Below are 26349 nucleotides of genomic sequence, written 5' to 3'. Positions count from 1 at the left end.
AGCAAGTCTTCACTATCCCTGACTGAGCAGCAGGCTTCTGAACTGGGCCCAGACTGAATGCAGATGTAAAAAGGCAAGATCATCATTTATAATTCTGATGATGGTTTGATTTTTCTTCTGCACGCAGGCACTGTCTTGAAGCTTTGTTCTGGTTTCAAGCCCTACAGATTCAACCTCATGAGTCTGACCACTGGTGACATTGTACATGCTGTGATGTGTACCTAATATGATTCCTCTTCGGAACATTTCTCCTGTGGAGGAAATCACAGCAGCTCCAGTTCAAACAGCAGAAAACGTACTGACAAGCATTTCAGGAATTAATATTCCCTACTTAGATGTGTTGACAATAGCATTTTGCAGCTCATGCAGCTATACACACTTTGATACTGTATATACTGTGTTATTATTGATGGGTGTGAGACCTGGGGTTTCTTAACTTAATAAATGCTTTGTTTTGTTCAAAAACTAAAATGGTGTTAATGTTCCGCTCTGTTCATCAGTCAAAACACAAAGGATCTGTTGAGTAATGTAAGGATTAATTCTTCATTTCTAATATGAATGTTCTGATTTCTTAGCTGACTGTGTTGAGATACAGCCTCGGGATGGGATCTGTACAATGATCTCTAGTCACACGGTTTATTTAATATTTTCGTTTGGGCTTCATAGCTGACAGTTACGCTTAAAGTTCTCACTTTTGTGACACTTGTGCCTTTTCACCTTTCAAGTAATAGGACCTCCAGCAAAGTTTGGTAGACCCTAAACAACTTAGGTCGCCTCTCAATCAAATTCTGTTTAACTAAATTCGCCAGTCATGTAGCTTATTTAATGTTATTACTCTGAGCAGACTGAATACTCCCTAAGAGACTGCTTTACAATTACCATAAAGGACAGATCAGTTGCATTTTTTTAAAGGTGTCCCACAATGTTGTGAAAGTCTCATGTGCAATGGGCCTGATCTGTTACAGCTTGTTACAGTGACACAGTTCCATAGGATTCTGGATAGCCTTGAATACTCACAGGTTATGGGAAAGCTCTGATAGCACCACTTCCTAGCAACTGTATTTTATAAGAACCAGTACTGGACACTGCACAGATTTAGTTCAACTGTAATGAGAAAGGAGTTTTGTGTGTATTAATAAAAATGAATTAACATAATCATAATGATATGAATGCAACTACTCAACTACTGTTCCATCATGAATTAGCAGGCAATAAACGTTGATTTGTGTTCATCCCAGGGCACCTACTTTATAACCAACTCTGTAAAACAATCTTAGGTAACTTTCTGTGGCTAGCTATACAACAGACACTTAAGTGAACTTTCTCCTTAGTTTTACCCTAAAGTGTCCCCGAGTAGGCTGTCCGGTAGGAAACATACATATTTAATGCAAAGATCAGTTTCACGGTCCCCAATTAACAACAGTGTAGAATTGCCCACGCGAGGCAGTCCAGGATAAGCAACAAGAATAACCCGTGAAATTTTTAGATAGTGTTTAATACCCAGGGTGTTCTTTTCAGTCCATCTTTAAACCCCTTCGGAAAGAAACGTCCTTAAAAACAAATTATGCTTTCTTTCGGACAAATTAAGCTGAGCTTGTTGAGTTAAAATGGTCAAAGATGTCGCATTAACTACAAAAAAATATTAGAGCTTGCTACCGGCTCTTTTGTAAGTAAGCACAAAAGAGGAGGTTAAAATCGCCAAAACCACAGGAGAAGAGCCCCTGAACGCCTCTCCGAAGAAGCTTGGAAGGACCCCGGAATAAAACGTGAAAATGTTGCTTTACGAGATTCACATTGCCCGGCCATGCAAAGGGTGCCACAATGCCCGTTAAGGGGGGACCTTGCCTTTTCTCTCTTACGTGCATTTGGCACTAGAGACAATGCAAACGACGCTACATCGTTCTGGAATAAAACCCACCCAAGCAACAGCACTGCACTGTTTTTGAATACATCTGGGTTTCGGTTTGGCACAGCCGGTGCCCTGCCGGCCGGACCTGAGGATTCCCTGAGCCTGGTCGCAGGCTGCCGGCCCCAGGAGGAGACGAAGAAGCAGAAGGCGCCGTTGCCCTTTTAAGAGCGCCGAGAGAGAGGCTGGGGGATGACGTCGGCAGCGCAGAGCCCGGAGTTCATCCGAAGACACTGGCGGAGCGGCGGAGAGAGCGAGAGACGGTGAGTAGCGGAGTCCAACTTTAACCGGGGATCGGGGCTGTCAAAACGGGTCGCGACCAGGACAGGCCGGGGGGGGATCAAGTCCCCGGAGCCAGGGGCTCAAGGATCCGGGGTTAGAGGACGGGGGAGAGGCGGGGGGTGGGGGTATTCCAGGTTTTAGCGAGGGATAAGCTACGCACACCACCCGGAGACGGAAAGTGGTGTGCACGGTGTAGCAGCAGTAGTGTAGTTAGTGTGCGGACTCCAGGCCGGGCGGAAGGGAGGAAACACATCTAGCCGAGTGGAATATGGCGGAGAAAGAGATCGCTTGCAGAACCGTGAAGGGGAGAGCAAGTGCGAACGGAGTAGGCCATTGAAACCACTTTATTTGAGGGTGGTATTTTAGACGCGTGATCTCCTGACAGCAAGATTATCTGCGAGTCTCGTCTATTTTTTTTAACATCTGGCTGCTCTTGATTTGCAGTTCAAACTCTTCACCCTAATCTGGTACAGTTTTTTACGTCCTGGAGTGCAGCGGTGTCTGTAATAGAAAAGTGCTTAACACTAAGTGTTCAGCAACTTAATCGTATCATCCCCCTGTCTACCTTGTGTACCCCTCTCCGGTGAACGAAACGCTTCACCCCCTGTCTCAGGATTGTTCATACGTTGCTGTGACCAGTCTTACTTTTGATTGAAAACACGGGTTTGACCTAAAGTTAGTTACCGCACCCACTCATTATGTGACTCGGACTCCAGGAGATTACAGGAGAAACACGTTGGTGGGAGCCGCTGGTCATACAAGATAGAAGGGGCCAGTTTGTGTTTTGTTTAAATCAAGTTGTCAGCTTCAGTTATGTCCTTTTTGGCTACTTTAAAAAGTGTTGGTGTGGTTTCCGGCGAATCCCTGATTTGTAACAGTACAATTACACGCACTGATTTTAATTTCTGCGAAAATACCTTGCCTAAACCATTTTGAACAGCGACTGATGCTGTCCTTGGTGATTTCGACGGTCTGCTGGTGATGACCTGCACAGTAACATTTTGCATTTGTGTTGTAGCTCAGATCTAAACTATTTTCGTTAATTTTAATAAAGCACATCGTGCCCCCCACGCTTTGAAATAATATCTTAGACCTTTGCATTGGTTGTATCTGTGGTCTTGTAACTAATATATGTTAGAGTATATGAGTATCGTTTTATGTATATGTTGACATGATTATAGCTGTTTGGGGTCCCTGTAATGCCGACAGTTGTACACCAGTGTGGCACACCGTGTCCTTAAATACCGCTATTACAGCTTCCTAAAAATAGTGTATGCTTGACTGCATGGTAAGATACGCGTCTAGCAGGTAACAGGACATTACCGCTTCGAGCTCCTCAGTTCTCCACGGAGCGCCCAGGCTGTTATCTGCAGTGAACAGTAGCGTTTGGGAAATCTGATTCTGAGACGGCTGGACGAGAACGCCTCGCGTTAGCCGTTAGGCAGCCTGGTGTTCAGTAAATGGTTTTCGGCCTTGTGCATCTGTGCTGTGGGCTACGGCTCGGTACCACGTGCGTGCTGAGCTCCTGCAGTCAGAGTGGAGGGCAGCGCGTGCAAACCTCACTGCCGGCTCTGAGGACCTCGAGGAGAAAAGGACAGAATCGTCCGCTTCTTTATAAGATATAAACCCGTAACTGACAGTTTCCCTACTGTTAATGTTTCGTAGAGTGTGTTCACATGTGATAGACGAGATGCATTTTTTCCCCCTGCTGAGCTGTGATCGAGGACAGTGGATGTTTCATCCTTTAATTCCCAGTGCAGTCTTCCTCAGTGTAGTCTTGTGCGTTTTATTTTTTTTAGTGTTCTCGGTTGCTCAATGAAGTAAGAGGTTAACAGTTTGCAGACGGATGACTTCCTGCCTCATGCACGTGTGTGTCAGAATAAAAAAGGTTTCTGTTGTCAGTCCCTTCATGTGAGTTGTGGAGATGTTTCTGGGCTAGGGTGTGTGGAGGTTAGGTGTCTGTATGATATGAGTCTGGAACATTGGTTGTCCTATGTCTGGTGTAATGTTGTGTTAGTCATTGGTAATTTTTATCTTGTGAAGTTTGGGGCTTATTTATTTTCCGTAACCCTGGGGTAGTTACTTGACCTGCTGTCTCGTAACCGTGAGCATCTTGGAGATGTGATGTCACTGGGTGTTTGAATACAAGCCCTGCCCTGCCACCATGCCTTCCAAAGCTCTGCTTGAAACTTTCAGAAGGCAGCATTGTGCCAGAAACGTGAGCGTGTATTTTGCCCATTATCTTAAATACCATTCTCTGACTGTAGGTGTGCGTGTTTGAAATTATTGTAATCGCTGGCTGGCAATTATAGTCTGTCAGAATATTTGGATCCTTTACTTAACCAGACAGGGTGGTACAGTAGCGCAGTGGTTAGCATTGCTGCCTTGCGACTCTGGGAACCTGGGTTTGATTCCTGAGGTGCTATCTATGTGGAATTTGTATGTTCCCCCCCCGTTTTCAAGAGAGTTTCCTTCAGTTTCTCCGGCTTCTTCCTGCAGTCCAGAGATATACTGGTAGGTTAATTGGCTTCTGGGAAAATTGGTACAAGTGTGAGTGTGTTTATGTCTGTGCATTCCCTATGATGGACTGGCATCCTGTCTAGGGGGTATCCTGACCTGGAGATTTCCAGTTTATACAGCAGGGCTCTTACTGGAGCAGTTTAAAGGTGGCACCCTCTGGTTATCCAGAGTCACAGCAAAACAAGACACCAACAACTATTTGTGTAAATAGTGCTTCTTGTCAGTCTGGTCAATTTCCCCTGGATGCCTTCTGGTAGCAAGTGAGCTTAGGAATGTTTATTCTGTAAAATATCTTATTACAGGACTGAGAATAAAGTAATCAAAGCTCCCCTAAAATGTCTGCTGCTCTTGTAATGACCCTTTTCTACACAGAAATCTACTTTGCAAAACTCCATTATTGTCCCTATTCGAACCTGTTTTCTTTTAAAGAATTTTCCTTTTAAAATGTTTAAAGACTTTTCTATTTAGCTAGATGGAAGTTTACCAATTACAGAAAAGAAATGCATCTCAATTTGTGTTATGGTGTTACATTGGGATGGTGTAATGTATTAATGTGTGGAGATAGTATATCTTTCCCTCCATCCTTATTGCTGAGGGTGAAAATGCTCTCGGGAGATTCTTCGGAGACCCTTGTGGAATATAAACACCCCTATTTTTAGGGAAAAGCAATGACGAGATTCCAATTTCATCGAGTGGAGGCGCCTGCAGGGAAGTTTCCTGCACCACAGGCGACTGACTGGGAGAGATGGGAAACGGCTCTGTTTCAGAGACTGGTGCTGTGGATAACTGCAGCGTGACACTTCTAGGTCTGCCACTGTTAAATTTAGTCCAGCCATTTCCCCTTTGTGAGTTTGTATGGTCTGTACGGGCCTGGGTGGAGCGAGCTCCTCTCTTTGCTATAATTAGACTCATTGTCTATTTCGATTGTCCACTGTGAGCAGATTATTTGCTGTTCAGTGTAGCTACTGTGGTTCTTAAGGCATTAGAGGTGAAGTGGTAGCTTATGTCCCAGCAGTGATTGAAAGGCTGACTGGGGGAATTCCTGTATGAGTTACTGACAAATGTACTGCTGGGATTTTGGGGATTTTAAGTAATTGTAAAGACCACTCTCGATCAACGTCCTTTTAGGGTGCATGCTGCAACTGTTCTGGTGTTACTAACCTGCCTTCCAGTGTGTCATTACTGTCTATACTTAGTTGTTGGAAAATGTGTCTTCTCAGTGATTCACTGCAGCTATACAGGTTGTTTAATTGTTTGACCGTTTTCCTGTATTGAGGTTCTGGTTTCAGCAGTGCACGTTAACAGTGTTACAAATCTCATTCATTCACTTAGGTGGCTGTCAACAGGCTGGAAGCTGTAAAGCATCAAGAGCCCACAGTAGGAACAGCTGTGACCAGTGGGATTTATTTTGTATTTTCTTTGAGAGCAGCTTAAGACTTGGGAAGTGTCGTTTCTTAAGCAGACCTCCTGGAGTCCCTATATTCTCATGGGTGTTCTCTGGGTGCTCCTGTGTATGCCCACAGTCCAAAGACAGACAGTAATGGCCGGTTAATTGGCTTCTGGGAAAATTGGCCCTGTGAGTGTGCCTTGTGTTTGTCAGCCCTGAGATAGACTGAAGTCTCATCCACAGTGTTCCCTTCCTTTTGCCTGTTGCCCTTGGGAAAGGCTCTGGCTCCTCCGCAGCCTTGTAGTAGGTAAAGTGGTTGGAATATGAATGGCTGGACTGGATATTGTTTCTGTACTGACCCGGAGACACAGGGGCCGACCTCGTTGACCTCTGCCTGGGGGGTCTTTCTTTGCTCTGCTGCGCTTGACTTGGCAGTCAGCCGAAGGACTGTTGTACTTAAAATGTTGTACTAGAGAATGCTCTTCTCCCATTTTCTCCTCCCTGAGTGTGAAATTCACTCCCTCTTGGACAAACTGCTGTTGGGACAGTGCAGGAGGTGCTGTCATCACGTTTTCCATCTTTAAAAAAAAAATGAGCAAGCAAAAAAATTTAAATGTGAATTGAAACTAGGCAAATCTTATAATAATGGGTTTCGATGAGGCATTAGTGAGTAGCACAGTCTGTGAATTAACACACACAGTCACACAGTTTCATCTGCAGTTCTCTAGGTAGACGTCTGGGCTGAACCAATCAGGAGCTCCATGAGGCAGAAGCCCTATAGAGTCTAGGAGAATTTCTCCTCCTGCAGGAGGCTGGATGAATTTGAAAAAGCTGCTGACGAATAGATAGTTGACAAAAGAACCTCGGAGAAAAGGAGGGCTGGGATTTTTGGTTTCATTTCTGTGGAATCTGCACTTTGAAGAGCTCTTTTGCAGTCCTAATTTTTTTTTTTGTGGTTGCGATTCATAACCTCAGGACCGAAACTTCCCAAAGGGGGAAGTGAAAGTCTCCTCACTTTTTATAAATATGCACCATGGTGGGAAACGTCTGTGCCTTTCTCGAAATCTGGTTTTCTAGAGTCAGCTGGTGTTCTCCTCCATTTCTGTGCAACATCGGAAGCAAACATTGGTGAAATGAGCAACCTTGTTATTTTTTTAATCCCTGCCCTTCGTGAGTGTTTGGTGCTCACTTTTAGAGCATGGGCACAGATGAGAGACTCTAATTAGGATCTTCATCAGCAGTTTTTCACTTGACACGTTTTCTATCAAATTTGCTCTGCTTTTTGGACCAGGGGAATAGAAACAGGAACTGTTCGGTTTGACTACTCCATCGAAATATTTTTCTATCCACCTGGAGTGATTAGCTTTAGTATTGATGTGCAGGCGCAGGTGAGAGTTATTCTGCACATGCCTGGAAGTACTCCTGGAAGAGATCTGAATTACAGGTGCAGGTACATGATTTGTTCTAATTGTGTCTTGCCACCTGTAGAGCATAAAGTGTATATACTGCACCAAATGCAAACAACCTTAATGATTATATATCTTAATGACAAGCCCTCATTGCTGAATGAGTCTTAATGTTTCACAGCTTGTATTTACTCCTGATGCTCCTGTAGGCTAGGAGCGTGTGATTTGTGGCTTGTACAGGAGAAAGAAGCTACCTGTTAATGTTTAGGAGAACCTTTGCTTTAGCCCCTCAGCCATCCTGTGTCAAGTTTATCCCCATGGGTTTAATCACAGCTTAACACAGCAATGCATAATGGTCATGAAAATATACCCTGTGGAACCACAGACACAGAAGTGAACAGGCTGATCTGTCACTTCTTTATACGTTGCTAGAAAATGAGACTCATCTGCCTTGATAATAATTTGCAGTTCTAAAGTTCTTTTAATTCCGAAGGACCCCAAAGATCTCTACATATAGGAGTGGGCCTGTTTCATCCTGCGGGTGAAGTTCTGACACACCTGGGTGAGATGCCGCAGCCCCTGCCCCCTCCTTCATACAGGACATCAGGTGGAGGAGTGAGAAAGTGTTTCACAAGGGGGGACTTCAGGCAGGCCAGATTGTGCAAGACGAGGGTGGAGATTCTCTCACATTGTCTTAGGATCTTTAATGTGCGAGTAGCCAGAACATTGGTTTAAGGTCTCATATGAAGGACAGCCATTGTTGCCATTTATAGTATATAATATGATGTATATTGTCATTGTTGGGGACCGTTTACTTTCTGGGGAAGGAATTGTCTTTATTTACCCCAACCCCAACTGGCCCCCCTCGCTGTTCAGTCTGTTTCGTTGACTGGCTACAAACTGCCTGCCATATCTTGAAAGAGGACTGCTTTTGATGAGGACAGAACAAGGAAGTGAAACTGTTCTCCTACTCAGTGTTGCTCTCCCCGATTGGTCTGGACTGAGATGTGAGGAGATGCTGTCATGGCCACTCTGAGGTTGCAGAACACATGTTGGAGGCACTGCAGCACCTGGAACTTTCAGGAAAGGTTTTAATGCCCTTGTCAGCAGAAACTACTGCACTTTGTTGGTCTGAAGGCTTTTTCCTTGTTCATATTTTCTCTTGCGTTTTAGAAATCTGTTTAAATGCCCATTGAATTAGTCATGGTCATCGGTTATTTGATGAAGTTTTTGCCAAATATTGCCATGTAGTGAAAAGGTCAAAGGTCAGTGGCTGTTTATGTTGCATTTTTGAAACGCCTATCCCTGCGCTTCTCTGTAGAGAAGCACTGGGTGAGATACTTGTGCAGGGCGCAGAAGAGCTGCTTTGTTCAGTTACTTTGATTTCGGCTTGTCTGCATCTTTCCTACTGTTATACTGTAAAGTAAGCATGCTCTTAAGTTATAGAGCAGCCCAGTCTGAAATCAAGTGAGGCGATGTGAGAGGTGGTTGTGGTGTAGCAGGCCAGGATTTTCCCCAAGGTAGGTGAGAATGTAAAACATGGTTTGTCATTCTACTGTCACATCCTAGAACATTCTGCTTCGCATGGTTTGTACAGAACGTGTTAAGTGATTACAAGTCATAAGCCCTGTTATGTCCTATGAAGTGCTTTGCAAAGTTTCGTGAAGTGCTTTTCTGTCTCCATCTGTGTGACTAGAGAAAGACATGGCAGCAGCTAGTAACACATGCTTTAGCTTCTGAGTCATTCAGTGTCAGTACAGCTGATGGAGACGGTTGTGCAGGCAATCTGCACCAATTGCTCCCTGCTACTGAAGTTCAGGCTGCCTTGTTGCCCTTTTAAACAAGGCTGCAAAAGCTAGGTCACATGTGCTTGAGGGAAGGTTTTGGTGGCTACTTTGTGGTTTTTGTTTTATTTGAACCTTCTGGCCCACACAACATTGAGGCTGCTAATGAGTTTTTATCTGTAGACATCATCTAAGAAACGAGAGTCCGTTTTCCTGTTAAAAACTGGAAATCGTCCATTCAGGTTGGGGATGCGGTAGCAAGCTCAGATCTCTTTGCCGTGTTTTCCGGCCCTCCTAAAGAGGGAGCCCCTTGACATTTTTCGGCAGTGCTCCGTGGCTCGTCCCCTCTGGAACATTCAGAACACCCGCTGGGTTGTCGCCTGCCATCTATAAACAGGTACAGCAGGGAGAAGAAAGTAGTGCACCTCCCTCGACAGTTAAGGCCTTTTGTCTCTTCAGGAATGCGAAGCTTCAGTGGCAGTGTGTTGAGTGCAAGCTGACGCCTGAGCATGCTTTGATCAGTGGTGAAAACGCACACCAGCCGTGCACACTGTGACACCCTCTGCAAATCCTTTACTGTGGCAAGTTAACTCCTTCATGGCGTAGTTGAGCTGTACAATAAGGCACCTGAGAAAATCAACACCCAGGGGGTGTAAATGCAAATTGGCAGGCCCAGCAGTGGATGAGGCAGGGCTTGTGGCTGTGTTCTTACAAGAAATGAACTGATAATATTTCTTTACTCTTGGGTCATCCATCCATTTTCTAACCACTTTACCAATACTGGGTCACAAGGATCCTATCCCTGCAAGCAACGGGAGAAAACTCACCAGAAGATTTACTGAATGGCCTTTTTCTGTTCTCATTTGTTAACATAAGCCCGAAGCTGATAATCACAATGCGTCTTTTTCCGAGCATATCAGAAGAGATTTAATGTGTGTGGTGTTCAAGGCCACCCCTAACTAACTCCACCCCTGGAACTAAGGGGGCGGAGTTAGTTGCTGGCACAGCGAATAGGAAGAGCTCTGCCGTGCCTTGTTGCCTTCAAGGCATCTCTTGTTGAACGTAGTGTAAATATTATAGGTATGTTTGTCCAAGTTTCAACAAGTTGTACGTTTACAATTAACACATCCTGCTTGATTGTAAGCATTCAGATGACGTTGATGCTGTTTGCCAGCCAGTGGAAAGACCTGCACAGTTTAACAGTTTCACTTCAGTATGTTTTATATCTTTTAGGATTTTTCAGTTCCAACTTTAAGCCTTTGAGTTCCACATTGAAAGAGCCGGTTGGTAAAGGGATTTCCTGTGGGATGAAATAGCGGAATGTCTTGATACAGCACACACACTGCTTTTTCTGTTGATACTCCTCCTCCTCATGCATGAAATAGGTTTGACAGCTTTCTTCCAAAGCGATGTGTAGATACCCTACCAGCTGTTGCTGCAGTATCCCTGGCTTCAGCAGCCTGACTTGTCTTACGTACAGGACACCATCAGTGTTCGGCTTGTGGGAAACAAGCCTGGTGTGATAGCCTGTAACCAGCTCCCGTAATGGTGTGTTTAGGAAGTTTTACAAGGTGTTTGATTGTTGAGGGGAACGATCAAACAATGAGAGAAACTGCAGTAAAGGCTGTTTTGATTCATCAGATGATCAAAACCTTTCAGCTTCCTACATCTTCAGCTCTGATGTGATGGTCGACTGGGCTTCAGCAGCGCTCATCTCTTCAGTGTGATGCCAGCAGGTTTTTTTAACCTTGGGTTTCCCAGAGACTGTCCATATTTTAACTAGGGGTCCTTGTGGTGGTAAATAAGTCATTTCCACGTGGATGTGGAGCAAACCCGGAAAGGTCCCATTATTTCATTGCACTCATTTCCTTTTTGAGTATTTAAAATCATCACTTAAGTTGCCCTTGTTTCTCCCCCCCTCCACCACCCCCCCATTTCAGCATCATTAATTGTAATTGTACCTGACATGCCGTAGTCCTTCCACTCCCACGCTGACGTGGGAAACGAGTGCTTGTGCAAGTCCTTGGGGGCGTGTGGAGGCCTACGGCCTCGCTTCAGATCCTAATGAGAGACAGCAGGTCTTGTGAGCCGGTGTTTATTTTAAATGCATTTTTTCCTGCGCTGGTTAATGTACAAGAGTCTTACTGGTTCGGCACTGTGCTGTTTAGCTGTTAGTAGGGAGAGGCCAAGGAGGGTTTTATAGACAGTGTTGTGGGCGCGGGGTTGGGAGAGGGGGTATATCATGGGTGCCCTGCTGGGCAGAATCTGCAGCTGAAAGGTGGCCAATTGGTAAAGCTCAGGGCTTTTCTGAAACAGGTTCTGGAAGGACTGGGACCTCTCAACTGTGATGGGCAAGCAATAATGAGTGAAGCGTCTCCCATGTGCTTGAAAATAAAATACACTGATGTTATTGTGAGCTTATTCCTAGAGTCCGGCTCGATGTTCCTCAGCCCGGCAGCTTTGATAGTACACTTTAACGCCACCCGCTCTGGATGAGGGAAAAGTATTAATACTTGTTCAGTTAAGGAAGTGATTCCTTCTGAAGAACTGTTGCAGAACGATCACGGGTGACCCTGGAGCAGGGCTAAGGATTCACTGGTCTAGCTGTTACAAGGTATACAGGAGTAGATTGTCTTCTCCTCTTGAGGTGGGTTTGGGTAGCTCTGGGTTCTGCTGGGCCTTTTTCCATGCAGCATTGCCTCGGATGGATTTTTCTAGATGAGATGATCGATGTGACAGGCCAGTGGCACATCTGTGTTTCCAAGTGAGCTATTAATTGAGAAAAGTGCCGTGTGATTTATAAAGGCCTGTAAAAGGCGCTGGCCTGTGGCCCCTCCGGAACCCAGGTTTTGCGGACCTCCGGACCTGCCAGGATATGTGCTGCAGTTTTGGCAAGGACTTATATCTGCACCCCAGCTTCCTTTTTGACATTGCATCCTGGCCAGGTCCTAAACGTCTTGAAGCGCGCGGTGTAAGTGGGGATCTCCGGTGTGGAAATGACCTGTTGGAGACACGGAGCCTGTAACCAGCTGTGCTCCACTGAGCTCTGCCTTGGACTCGGACATCCTGTACTGTTTTATTTCCCCCTCTGGACATGCGTTAGTTGAAAACTGTCTACGTTTACTCGATTTCTCTGGATTGCGAGATGCTTGTTTCAGATCAGTCGCCACTTGTGGTTTGGGTAATTTCCAGGCACTGGCTTCCCTTCTCTTTCCTGTGCTGTTGACTCCTGTGCCAGTTCTGCTTGGATGAAGTTGTGGGTATCGTATACCAGGATGGCCAGTCTGGGTCTGGGGTCACAACGGAGCCCAGCAGGTTAAATGGGCCACACTCAATCACCTGAGAATGGAACATAATGGTAATGGAACAAGTCCTGAGAGACTTGTGGAGGTGATGGGGTAAAATGCAAGGCACTGTAATCTCCCTTTACAAACGGAACCAAAGAACGGTGGGTTCCCGCCCGTGCATGGCGTGTGCTGTGATGAGCGTGCTTCACTTGCTGATGAATGAGATGTGCAGATGGCGTGACTTTGAGACACTTTTAGAATTCATCTTTTTAAAATACACACAAATACTGTGCATATATATATAGCCTGTCGGCACTGTCTGCTAGAATCCCCCCCCCCCCTTCCGATCTGGAGTAAGATCAGCTTCCCTGTCTCCACATTAGTGGCTGAGGCTGGATTGCTGCTCTGGTTCTGAAGCTAGCGGGCTTCCTCTTCTGCTACATAGTAAGAAACTGACTGCCTCAAACCAGCTATTAATAGACCAAGATGGTTGAAGACCGCTAAGGATTGCGCAGTACTTTATGATGAGCTGTGTTCTCAGATAGCGATCTGATTGAGATCTCTGCAGCGTCTGGCGCAAGAGTCACTGCTGATGTAGACCTTGTGTTGTGTGTTGAGCAACCTTCTGAAGACTTGCTGGTTATTGCTTGGGGTTAATGCTGCAGATGTAGGATCACGCAAGATGATTCTTTTGGACAAGACTGGAATGGAGCCTTGCTCCTCGAGATGCAGGAAACTTTTAACTATATCGACAGCGTTTACCAGGAGGAGCCGCATCAGAAGGGGCAGGGAAAAATGCCTTGAGGTTTTGTAATTGGTTTTTCTAAACATGCAATCAGTCCTATGAACTAGCTTCATCACTCTGTTGTCCTCCCCACTGATAGCTGGTGTGTGGTGAGTGTACTGGTGCACTATGGCTGCCGTTGCATCATCCAGGTGGATGCTGGACATTGGTGGTGGTGGAGGAGAGACCCCATTACCTGTAAAGCACTTTGAGTGGAGTGTCCAGAAAAGCGTTATATAAGTGTAAGGAATTATAATTTTTAAAACAAAGGTACAGTTTGTGAGAAACCTTTCCTCTCTTTGCCCAGGTGAATCAGTCAGTCACAGAGTGCTGATAAATCATCACAGGCATGTCTCGTCATGAACCTCTGTGTGATCTCAGTCACAACAGTCAGGCTGTTCCTCTTGATTTTGTGTTATCTGATTGGGCAGACTGAAAAGGGATTTTTTCAGTCCTCAGGGAATGTCCTGTAGCTGTATGTTTATTTACCCTCCTTTTTGACCCCTGGACCTATAAATCTAACCCCGTCGCACACCACACCCTACCCATCCAGTTAGAAAGTGAATGCATAGTGTCTGAGCAAGGTGGGAGAACAGTCTGCTACCCGCTTTTAAGCCTCATCCTGAGGCCACTGCCTGAGTGATGTACTAGGAGAGGTGCAGACAGCAGGGATTTCGGGACATGCTTGGAGGACACAGCCCGCCAAGACTGATGACCAATGGGGAGGTGGATATTGCTCAGCTGTGCATGCTGAGATGTCAAGTCGGCTGTCCAGTATTGCTATCAAAGTGTGAGCAGGTGATTGGTGAGAATAGGGATTTTTGTTGTCTCCCAGGCATGCATGCTTTACCCAGCCATGCAACTCTGGCTCAGTGGTGGTGTTTTGTAGCACTTTCTCCTACTGTCTCGTGAAGCATCTCTGTGCCTCTTATCAGCACTGCTAGATCTCAGCCTCTTCCTGCTGGGGGCAGGCAGTGGGCGGACTGGCTCATTTTCCTCTCTCTGCGTCAGAGGTGCACAAGCTGGTCCTGCTGCAGGGGGGCTCTGAGAGTGTAAAGGAGGGAGAGCTCACGGCACTTCAGACAGAACAGGTGTTTTACTTTGTGCTTGAGCGTCTTGTCCATTGCTTTTGTGTTCCTGTAGTTTAGGGGTTAACAGTGATTATGGCATTAGCCCCAGCCAGCAGTTAAAAAAAAAGTTTCCTGTGAATGGAAGGAATTAGCTTCACAGTTTTGTTAGATGCTATCAGGTTGTTGTTCCATCTTTGAAGAAGATATTTATCTTTGGTGCCTAGCTGTGGGAAAAAGGGAGTTCTTACAAGATTATAGAGATATCAAAGAAACGGATCCACATAATCTTTTTAGACTTCTTCCTGGATAAGTATAGCAGAAAACCTTCTGGTCAAGCTGAGTTTAAGCTTAATTTCTCGCAGTAGTGATGCTTTTATCCCCTGAAGTCAAATCAGTCTTCCTGAAAGAGGCCGTGTCTTTGTCATTGCCCACATGTTACAGCGTTTCACTGCTTTGGTTGTCATTGGCAGCTCTGGGTGACTGATTACAGTAGGACACATTATTTGGACTGTTACGGTATCTAGTGAGGAAGACGGTTTCAGAAGAGGGGTCTGAATACGTTGCTCCTCTGTGTGTTCTCAGGGCCATTCTCCCTATTGCCACAGATACGATCTTGTGAAAATACTCAGAACCTTGCCATATTAGGAAGAAATTAGTAGAAACCCCCCAAACCTCACCGGTTTTTCACTTTAAGGTTTGCCTCTAGTATAGCAGCCTCGTTTTTGAGTGTCTGCATTGGGCGTGGCTTCAACTGTTTAAGAGCAAAAGAGCTGCTTTGGCTGGCAAACAGTTAACATCAGGTCAGTTTTTGCTGAGCTGCTTGTAGATGCGGGAGTGAGGAACAGAGCTCGTTATCTGCCGAGTTCACCACTTCTGGGCTTGGGCTGTCTTTCACTGGTATTCCCCTGGCTGTCTGACTGCCTGGCAGAAAAGAGTTTGTCTGGACCTGCTGCTGGAATCCCCCTGACCCTGGAGGGAGACAGATGGTCAGGTAACAATTTAAAGACCACAATCTTCGTTTGATTTTGATCAAAGATAAAAAGTCTGATAGTATGTAATCATTAGATCATATACTGTATATTGTTTGATATAGAAAGTGTGTCACTCCAGTCAGGCCATGAGTTGTTTCCTTGTTCTGACAGAAAGGGGCTTTGCAGTGAAATATGCATACAGACTGTTTCTGTATGTTTACTGACTCCTCAGAGTCTATAAATGTGCCCCCAATATGCTCCCTGACGTGCAGTTTGCAAGTGAACCAGCAGTGTCTGGGCCAGGTGGAGAGAAGCACTAGTCAGACCGCTCGTTACTCGACAACTGAGACCGTCTCTCTCCTGAGAACACTGCCCCAGTGATCTACTGGTCAGCGGCGGTTTCTGGATATGCTTGGGGGACATGGCCTTTGTCTGTGGACGAAGAGGAGAAGTTTCGGAGGGCTCTGGAGGGGTGTTGTGCTGGTGGGAGATGCCAAGCAAGAGTGCGGATCTGTGGTTTAACAGTTGGGCTGTTAAACCCTCTCTTAACCAGGGCAGCTACGAGTTCTGGTTTTGATCCAGAGGGACTGAAGAGACTGGTTAGTTTTATTCTTGCGTTTTTTGTTTAAATGATCATTTTCTCTATAAATAAGGACAAGGGTTGAAAACGTTCCCTGTGTCAGTAGATTTCTAGTGAAAAGGAGCCCGGTTTAGGTGATCAGCACCCAGAGATGTCTTGATATTGAATGGTGCTGATTGACTTGAGGTCACAAGCTAGAAATCTCTAGCATCTGGTCTTGGCTTGGCCAAAACAACTGCATCTTATGAAACCTGAAGTGGATCGCCCTGCAGTGCATCGGGAGTGTGATCTGCTTCCCTGCTCTGGTGTGACTTTGATTGCAGTGATCAGACTAAAAAGATGTGACAGAATGCTGAGTGTTTTGCTGGCGATGTTGATGTCTCTGTGGGGTAGGGTTTGTGCAGCCAGGAACAGCACTGTTCCCCTTTAAAACTGAATTTCTTTCAAATGCTCGCCCTGTCTTCAAGACTGAATGATGAAATGTTCAAGAACGAAACTGGAACTCAGGCCGCCTGGGTATGTTGTGTGTTGTGTGTTCGGCTCTGTGCAGCTGTGGTGCCTGCCCTCTCAAATCTGTTCTCCGAAGTCAGTGACAAAAAGGCAGTTCCTCAGGAGCTGAATACTTTTCTTCGATTTGTGGGCACTTGGACACTGGTTGTGTCAGCCTGTGACACAGTTGTTTCCTGTGGAAAGCGTAACAGTGGTGCTGTCATATACAGGTGCTAACTTCAGACCAAGAGACCGGAAGAAAGGAATTGAGTAAATGTTGGGGTTTGACGGACGCTGTTTGCTCTGCTACACGAGGGACTTGACTGGTTCTGGTAGTACAGCAATGTTCCCTTCTTGTCGTTGCTGTCAAGCCCTTTGGTGCTTTTGTGTCCCAGGAACCGAATGTTTTTTTCCCCATTTACAGGGCCTGCAGTTGTTGGGCTGAGGCCTGGCAGCCCACTCTGTCTGTCTGGCAATGAGAGAGCCGGCCTCTTGCTCTGTTCCCACAGCCAGTCTGCGCTGCAGTAAAAATAGGAGGGTTATATATGGCAGTAGTGGTTACCTGCAGGCAGTTGGGCTGAATGGGATCTGTGGGCCAATCATCTGGCCTTTCGATCTGCTTTTGTTTTGGATTTCCATACTTTAATGAGGTAGTGTGACCAGTCTACATCTTGGCAGAAACAATAACACACCCAAATGGCTAAAAACATCCATTTTGGAGTCTTGGGAACCTACGCTTGTGGTGTGGCCTAGTGGTCCGCGATCTCTGTGTGAAGAGGATCGGGGTCCCGACGGGGCTCCTCACTAGTCTCTCCATGCATTGCATGCCAACCGCTGCTGCTGTGGCATGAGAACTAAGCCACAGCATTAGATCAAGAACAAACTATTGTGCAACATTACCACGAGCTATGCAGCCCTGTCATGTAGAAAGTGCCCTTATTTGCTGATGCAGGCAAAGTATTCAGTGGCACTCAGGAGTGTTTTTTAGGGGCTCGCTGTTGACCGATGTGAATCTATGTAACCTGAGCTTGTTCAGCATACAGGTTCTTGCCTCTAGCTAATTATGTACCTATTAGAAATTCCTAGAACTGTATAAACTAGAGTAATAGTGTCCTGATCATGAATTAGACTGCACATTGTCTTGGAGATGACTTTGGAACAGACGTTATTCACGCACCTGTGACCTGGTTCAAAACGTTTGGCTATTGGCTGTGGTCATTTTCTCCTTGAAACAGCTCTGTGTCCTGAATGGCCTGAACATTTGACTTAGAAGTGCTCCCCCTCCTTGTTTCACAGAGATTGCACAAGCTTTGTTTCACAACGAGGTAAAAATAAAATTCCCCTTCTATTCAGTGATTTTTTTTAAATTCATTTCCTGTGTGAATTACAGCCAAGCTAAGCTGTTATTCTTAAATTAGAGAACTAAATGAGAATATTACTCTAAAATTTCCTGTGATACCGCTAGAATTTTTTGATGATCAAAACTGAAAGGGGGAAGTACAGATTTGAGCTCTCTGAGCTTCTGAACTAGTTTAATAGAAAGGGAACTTTTAGAGAGCTCCTCTCTCACTTCACTCTGGAAAGAGTAGGGGTGAGTAGGGTAGCTTTTGTATCAGTTTTAAGTCTCTGGACTGTTTTCCCATACAGGATGGTTCACTCGTCTTTTCCTGTTCATTTTAAGGTATGGCGGGATTTGTGTCCTGTTAAAGTTTTACAAAACAAATTCAAAGACGTTTGTCAGTCCTCACTTTGATCAAAGAAAAGCCATTGTCATCCGTGGGACCTGGTCTCCATAGCCTGGTGGGAAAAGAGAACTCTCCAGAAGGATTCAAAATCCTGAAAGGTTTGAATAGCCTTCATCACGCAATGAATGTAAAGGCTGTGGACACAAATGGAAATGAAAACATAGCATATTTAGGACTGAGAAACGCGAGTCTCTTCCTATTACACAAAGGTTGGCGGATGTTTGGAACAGGCTGCTCAGCCATGTCGATGCACATTCAGTCGGATCTTTTAAAATGTTCCCGAGTGCTTCCTGGATGGGTTAATGGCTGAATGGCCTCTAGTTTTCTAGAGCTTTTCTCTCAGCGTTGTCCCACTTGCTGGGCGCAAATAGGTTTGGCAGCGTTTTGTGTTGGGGTGGGAGTTCTGCTTCTTCTTGGTCGCTATTGTGTGCTGCGAAGGAGGGGACGGAGTGCAGGACTCCTCCTGTCCTTTGGCGTGGGGCTGGCTGTGCGGAGCGGGGCCGCGGAGAGGTACGAGTGAGTCTGAGGGTTTGGCTTCCGTCTTCTCAGTAATTTCAGCCAAAGAGATCCGGGCTGTGTCAGCAAATATAGCCAATGACGTTTTTTTTTTTTCAGTCATTCACTAAGATGTGGTTTTCCCAGGATGGATTTAATACTGCTATTTCTGAGAAATCCTATTGTATTTTTGTTTTCTTTCTTTTTGCCGCGCTGCCAGTTTCATTACAATGAGACAGACTGGTGGAACGGTGTCACCTAACAGGACATAAATGATACTAAGTCCTTTGGTTACTAAGGCTTCAGTACTTTACCTAGCATGGAGCTTTGTGTCGAGTGTTTAGGTTGAAACGCGAAGCCTGTTTTTTTTTCTTCTCCCGATAACAAGTGAGTGACTCAAAAAGCAAATAAAAAACGCAAACCTTAATGGCAAAGCCCCAGCCTCCACATACACTGACTAAGAAGTCGACCACAGGTTCTCTGCATCTGCTGCACTTTATGCGATAAGATATAGGGCTATATCTCTGCCTACAGTGGAATTTACAACACACAAAGCAATTACAGGCCAGCTAATTAAGCAGCAGAGAGGGAATTGCAGGAAATAAGGGGTCCATTTTAGTTTCCTTGGTAGCTAAGAGAGAAGGAGGAGAAGGAGCAGGGATCTCTTGTCTTCTGTTCTTTTCTCAGTTTTGTATAGTGTATATATGGAAGAGTGTTACTCTTTTAAAGATTTGTTTAAGGTATGACAGTATTCATGGTGATGCAGTGCTACAGTCCCCCTGACAGTGAACCCACATTGCTCATGGTATTTGGCAGCTGAGAGAAACCGCTTGGATAGGTGCTTCTTTCCAAAATGACTAGGCAGCGATCAATCACTGCTGCGAACTGTGCCCGTTGGCCCCTTGGGTTGGTGTCTCATGTACAGGACTCAGATGTCCCACCCAGAGTGAGCTACTCAACTCCCTTGAGCTCAGTCAGTGGGCGGCAGAGTCTGGACTTGAGGTGGGCACCTCCTGGCAGTGAGAGCTTCACCTCAACTGTTGGCCTGCCTGGCGAGCAACTGGCGCTGGAGTACTGGAGTAGAACCCTTTTTCCAGTTCTGCATGAAATCTGGGCTCGAGTGCTGTGCCTCGGTCCTTGAAGAAGATCTGCCATAACCGGGCCGAAGCCTGACTAGTGTCTCAGCACCATTGTCTGAGGAACAATAGACTTTCTCACTTGCCAAGTGGTGCTTGGCTGACAGTGTGCTGGCCACTCTCAGCTGGTGATATGGCCTGGATTTGAGCTGTGGGACTCGTTCCTTGCTCCTGTAAGATGTTTTTAACTGGAAGTCACTGGGGTGCTCCTGAGCAGTCTTCCTGCTGTTCCACTCCCACAGTCTTGGTAGGGGTAAACAATGACCACTGGCTGGTGCCCTGTGGTTTTTTTTAAAGGAAAAGGTACTATTATGCTTTCACCAATGGTGTAAAACCTAGAAAAATCCTCTAACCCTTTGGCTGCATCTGTGACCTTTTTAGTCACATTCTGAGGTATTATGTGGGCGGGCTTCTTCCTTAAAAGACTCCTTAGACCTTTCCTTGAAATTCAGTTTTCTTGTTGGGGGGGCTCTCCCTGAACTGGAGGGGGGCTTTCTTCACGTGAAGAGTTGTGGGCGTCTGGAGCAGCGGACCGCCCAGCTGCGTTTGTGATCTGTCTGCGAACAGCAGGATGAGAGGCCTCTGGATTAATAAGATGGTAATACCGAAAACCTTTTTTTGTTCTTTTTAACCTCATGGCCTGTCGACCTATGAGGATTTCTGACTGATGGGAATCCAAGCTTGCCCAGGCTCTATTAGTGTAAGCAGATAGAATTTGTTTCTGGCGTCAACAGTGGCTTTTCATGTGGTTGGTCATCCCACTGAAATCCTGATTGGATCTTGTGACGGACAGCTTGCTCTGTATTACATGCAGGTCCTGCTGCCGGACAACAGACACAGTCCAGCAGTTTAGCTCCCAGGCTCTCAGCGCTGGCAGCCATTATGATGCCATTCCACAGGAATTTGGGAATGCGCAGGCCAACTTCCAGCTTCTCTGTCCCTCCGAGAGTTTTGATCTGATCAGGCTAGAGAAATTATGACCACTTGCTCTTTGGGAAAAGTCTTAAGTGTTTTTTGGGTTCAGTTAGGAGAGCTGCCAAGGGAAATATATAAAAAAATATGAATTTACTGAAATTGTTGCATGGGCTGTAACAGCATATAAGATCTATTTTTCTTACTTTCTCCCACAGAGGCATGATTAGTGTACTGAAATGCATGTTACATAACATATGTCTATGGCCTTCTGCACTGTAGCACAGTCTGTCCACAGTCCTTGTGATGCTGTACTTTTTGCCTTGCTCTGTGCTAGAAGTCTTGGCCTGCTATTTTATACAGATCCCTGCAGCATTTAAAAGGAGTATACCTTTCAAAAATATCGCTGGTTGTTCAATTTCCACAGTTGTACATCAACATCGGTGTTCTGAATACTAATCCTGTCTTAAGTTTTTGAATTACTACCTTTACCTTTTCATAATCAACATCTGTGTTGTTCAGAGGTTTTAATATTGTGTGCTTCAAAGCCCAATTTTCCTCCTCAAATTCTGTGGTAAAATCCCGTTTTCTGTTCAGATTTCACAGGGAGGCTTTAGTGTACAGCACCTGTGGGATTCAGAGCAGGAGACAGCACACATTTCAATCCCCTCCACACTTCCTCACAGATGGCTTTATTGTAGAGTGTGTTTTGGAATAGTCCGCATGAAGTAAAAGATTAAAAACCACACATTGAAATTCTTAAGATCTAGGGAAAAAACTTGTCAAAATATCATTTGATTACAAGTGAGTGGGGGGTGGGTGGGTGGGGAATATAGCACTCTTTTTAAGGGTGTCTGTGTGGTTTTAGATTTGAAGCTGTTGTTGGGAGAAATGACCACTTTTAAAACACTCCCATGTGTCGGCTGAAGGGACTTGTATTTAGCATTTGCACAATTCTGTCAGGTGATTTGATTTCTCTTTCTGGGAAATTCTTTGTAAGGTGGTGCACTACACAGCCTTTATATCTGTCACCACAATACATCACTTTCTTAGCAGTTAAATGTGACTTTTTTCTTTTATGTGGCTTGTTATACTTTACTGTACTAACAACCAAAACAACTAGATGAGCTAAGTAGCCCCCTCTCATTTGTATTCTTCTGTTCTTTTACACCATTTAAATACAGGTTGTTGTGCTCTGGCCATAGTACCCCTACTGAGAGGTAAAATTTGTTACCTACGATTAGGCCCTACAAGGTCCTCTGGGGTTTACCTATTAAGTTCGGGATCTGCGTGTTGCTATTCCTGGGTGAGATCTGGGACTGATTGCTAGCAGCCAAATGCAGTCTTTCCAATCCCATGAGGACTCTTTCTTGAGGGAACACACAGATGTGTGAAGAACAGAAAAGGGAAATCATGCGGAAACACAACAGCGCCCAGGGCAGCCCAACGCCCTGACACCGCAGAAGAGCACCGGAGATGGAAACTGAGAGAGGACCCGGGCTGGAGTGCGGCACAGGCCCAGATGCGCCAGTTTGCCGTTTGCCCGGATGTGCTGTGCAGCAGGCAGATAGCTCGCCTGTCAGTCACAGTGCCGTGCTGAGTCAAGTGGTGTGACAGGCTTGCGCTAGCTGGAGCAGTCATAGGCACTGCATGGAGCAGAGCAAGCAAGAGATAGCAGGCGCTATCTGCAGAGCAGAAATGAGCTCATTGCACTGACAGAACGCTAAAAACATCCACGTATTAAATGAAAGGCAAAGACCAGTACAAACAGACCTTTTCTCGTTTCCTCTGTTTCATCGAAGAGCTTAGCTAAGTGTAGTAAACTTTAAAGTGTTATTAACTATTCATTCCTTCTTAATTGAAATGGTGTTCTTTGAATTATTCTTTCGTTCCCTGCCGTCCCCCCTGCCTTGTATAAAGTGAGTGCATGTTTGATGGGTTTCTAAACGCACGTGCCAGAGATTTGCTTTGCTCCAAAGCGCGAAGTGCTGAGTGATGCTCCGGCAGCCTGCCGGCCTCGCCTGTGCCCTTGCTGCCCACATAGCCGTCTGCCGAAACGCCACCGGTGGTGAAACAGCCGAGCACAGGTGCAGTCAGTGTCTGACCCTACAGGCTCAAAGAGTTCTCTCACGCCGATCATGTTGTCTGCTATTCAGGAAAGACAGGATGCCTGTAAGTTGAAAAGCACTGCTCTATGCATTTGAGAAAACGCCCATCCATGCAAATGTTACACACTGGAGAGGTCTGAATGTGACTACCGTGTCATTAATGGCTTGCTTGTGTAGAAGGACTGGCATGTCTCCACCTCTGTATGTGAATGGGCACTGCATCTCATTGCTCTGCACGTTTTGCAGTCCAGTTGTTTGAACAGGTTAGCTGATATCCGGAGCCACCTATATATACCGTCTTAATTTCTTTCCAAATTTGTCTGGCTTGTCAGGGAACATCGCTGTTAATGCAAACGAGTTTTAATCGGAGACTTGTGTTGCCTGCAGTAATATAAACCACACAAGAAGAGCAGTGCAGGGGCAGTGGTGAATGCTGAGGTGAATGCTTGTTCCCCGCTGTGAATGCTCCTGTGGGCAGTTGGATAGTTGCAATGGGCAGCTAGATTGTAGAAATTATCAGTGCCCAGAGCAGATCTGTTTTAAATCAATAAGCAAGAGCATTGAAGTAGCTTGTGATTTAAAGTCAGAAAAAAGAGAATTGCATGGTTTTGGTCAAATAATTGAATCAACCTTTCTTGCACGTCAATAGCTTATTAACATACAGTGTATATGACAATAATACAGTGCAACAATGGTAAAATACCATAATACAAAACACCATTCAACAATATCACCAAATCTGAGCTCTTCCGGTACCATAAGATTAAAAAACCATAAACGTGTAAATTGTCTAAAAACCAGTAATAAGATCTCTACCTACAAACATTTTTTTCATTATTCAACAATTGAATACTTTAAGGTATAAAGGAAGTAAAAGCTCTCTTAGTCTTTATACAGGACATCTGGTTCCTCCTCTCAGAAGGGAGAAGAGTATTTTGTAAAAAGAGTGGGTGTGAGGGATCATCTAAAATTATAATTTTATATTAATATGTGGTTCCCTGTGCAACTAACAACTAACAAGGACAAGGCACCTCCCCAGCTCTGAATACAAAAGGTTAGAATGCTCTGCAGAACGTTCTTATAAAGTGTCGACATTGTGCTTCCTACATTAAAACTCCTTAACTTCCTTAAAAAAATACAACCTCTGCTTCACCTTCAAACACCTTGCCTCCATATTCAGAATAAACTGATTTGCGCAATGAAATCAATTTTAGAAGAACAGTTGCTCATGTTGCTTTAGTTTTGTGCTTCTTTATCCTTTGGTAATTATACCTGCGTGTGCAATATGATGATTTCTCCTCAAACGGGCAGCCAACTTCCCTGGAGCTACTCCACGGTTGATCACCGTGTTTTTATTACTTATTGAAATCAGTTTTCCTTAAAGCTCAATGGTTTTGTTGGTTGTTCCAGATTTGTTTCTCCATTTCTCGAAATTATTTTATTTTTGGAGTTTTGTGGCTCTTCCTCTTGATGGGTTGTACCCTTTTCTGGGTGATCTTGGATTTGTATTTTACATCTGCTGTTTGTTTCCATATTGGAGCTCCTGGAGGCCTCTGGCTGGATTTCAGCCTCCAGCTGTGAATGAAGTGTGTTCTGTGTGTCTGGGGAAGGGAGGAGGAACTTTTAAGGAGCTGTGAAACATTCCCTGCCAGGAGAGGCTCGGCTTCAGTCAGGGTGTGACGAAGCCTTGCAGAAGCATCGCTTTCACTTTTGGATCTTTCTGCTGGCCTTTCTGCAAGTGGAGGTATTCCGTTCCGTTATGGGCTGTAGGGAAGGAGGGTGTCCCTTTTCTTCAAGAGGTGATCACATCCGTACAGATCGGGCATGTTTCATCTAGCGTCAGGAATACAGCTCCCGCCTGCCACCCTAATAAGCTACTGTAGTGAACAACGAGGGGCAGAAGTGAGTTGAGTGGGGCACTGCCCCACAGAGCTGGCAGTGATGAAGAGCGTACTCGTCTGGAAGGGTGATATGAAACACTGTGAGATTTGGGTGGTCATGTTCCCATTGTGGGCAAACCACATGTCTGAGCAAACAGTGCTCTTTAGATAAGATTGCAAATATTGCTAGTCAGAGGAATACAATCATTCATTATTCTTTTAAAAAAATGCACGTTAGCGATATTACTGCTTCAGTGTTGGGTCTGTGGAGAACTCCCTCACTCCCTTTTCCATAAGGTATGTCTGGCTGATTACGGGAAGTTGTTCTGTTTGCGTTCCGAGCGGACTGAGTTCACAATAAGCGAGACTTTCGCAGAAACCGAGACTGCACTTGCACCCATAAGAAACCTGTTTTTGTAATTTCCCTAGGAGAGGGGTTAATACGAGACTCGAGTCCTTGTAGAGGCGTTGGTCTTGGTAGTAACTGGCTCACAGTGAAAAGCTGGAGTCCCTCAGAGGTGGTTCTCTGCTGTAAGCTGCAGTCAAAACGAACGTCACTCTTACAAATAGAAACTTGCAGGCGTGTTGGGTTGCAGGGCGTTTACGTTTTTTCCCCGCAGCTCTTCGGAGAGTAAGATGCTGCTTCAGACAAGTAGATTGCCTTTTCCCACATGCTTTCCTGAAGCTGCATTTTGCTTATGCTCACTTGGGCATTTCATTGTTCACATCCTTATGTGTTTTGAGATCTCCCAGAGCATGCTGCGCTTTCAGTGCACTATGCTGTCAAGAGTTTGGCTGCTCTTTGGGCAGCAGAGGCCTTGTCCAGCGAGCTGCTATCGATGTGGGCATCTCTCGCCGCTGCTTGACAGAGCCTTGCTCCAGTCCTTGCTGCAACATGATGGTCACACAAGGGCTGCAGCCACACGTAGTATGATGCTTCCATAATAAAAGACATTAGGGGCCAAGCGCTGAACACGACTGGATAAGAATGCAGTCTGTCAGCCGGAAACTGAGTGCATCAATCGCGGCCCTCAGTTACCCTTGCTGTTCCGAGACTCTCATTCACAAACGTGCTCCGGGAGTCATCGCCCTTGTTGGTTGCTAGTTTCAGGCTGTCGTGTGCGATTCTGCACGTCCAGAATGCAGATCCGTACTGGACCAGACGGGCGCTTTGTGAAGTCACTTAGCAGCAGCAGATGAAAGACACCCGGGGCTGTGTGGAGGAAGCTCTGCCAGGTTCTCCAGACAGATCATCCTGCTCTCCTGCCTGCACTGGACATGTTTCCTGGCATCTTTCGGACGTATCATGCCTCCTTGGGTTTCAGCATTGCCCCGTGGCAGAAACGCAGATCGCAATTAGATCAGTCATGCCACAAAGCCTAGGAGCTTACTGTGAAACTGAAGAAATTAGGAGAGGCATAGATGTAACAACATCAGTGTAAAGTGTGATGGTCATGCTGAAGGGATTGCATGCTAGCTTGGACAGCTGTGTTGCCAAGCTGCTTAAATATAAAGGTGATCCCTGGTGGCCAGACCAGGGAGATGATATTGTAGACTTTGCATCATACAGTTTATACCATAGTAATGCATACATGTGCCTATAAGAT

At 45.5% G+C, this 26349-nt stretch overlaps 1 protein-coding gene across 4 annotated transcripts in view; it reads left to right on the top strand.

Moving 5' to 3' along the window:
* Window positions 1-2015: 2015 nt before the first annotated feature.
* rap1aa (RAP1A, member of RAS oncogene family a) overlaps window positions 2016-26349 on the top strand; it is a 50050-nt gene continuing 25716 nt past the window's right edge. The window contains exon 1 of one of the 4 annotated variants that reach the window (XM_088639990.1): window positions 2016-2169. The gene's annotated coding sequence lies outside the window, so the exon portion shown is untranslated. Of the gene's footprint in view, window positions 2170-2256; window positions 2282-15226; window positions 15418-26349 lie in introns of those variants that run through there. The other 3 variants (XM_088639993.1, XM_088639992.1, XM_088639991.1) reach the window with 3 other exon arrangements.

Source organism: Lepisosteus platostomus, chromosome 7, assembly GCF_059453375.1.
Source record: "Lepisosteus platostomus isolate fLepPlt1 chromosome 7, fLepPlt1.hap1, whole genome shotgun sequence".
Lineage (NCBI taxonomy): Eukaryota > Metazoa > Chordata > Actinopteri > Semionotiformes > Lepisosteidae > Lepisosteus > Lepisosteus platostomus.
Note: the sequence above shows the minus strand (reverse complement) of the source record. Positions and strands in the feature narration are given on the sequence as shown.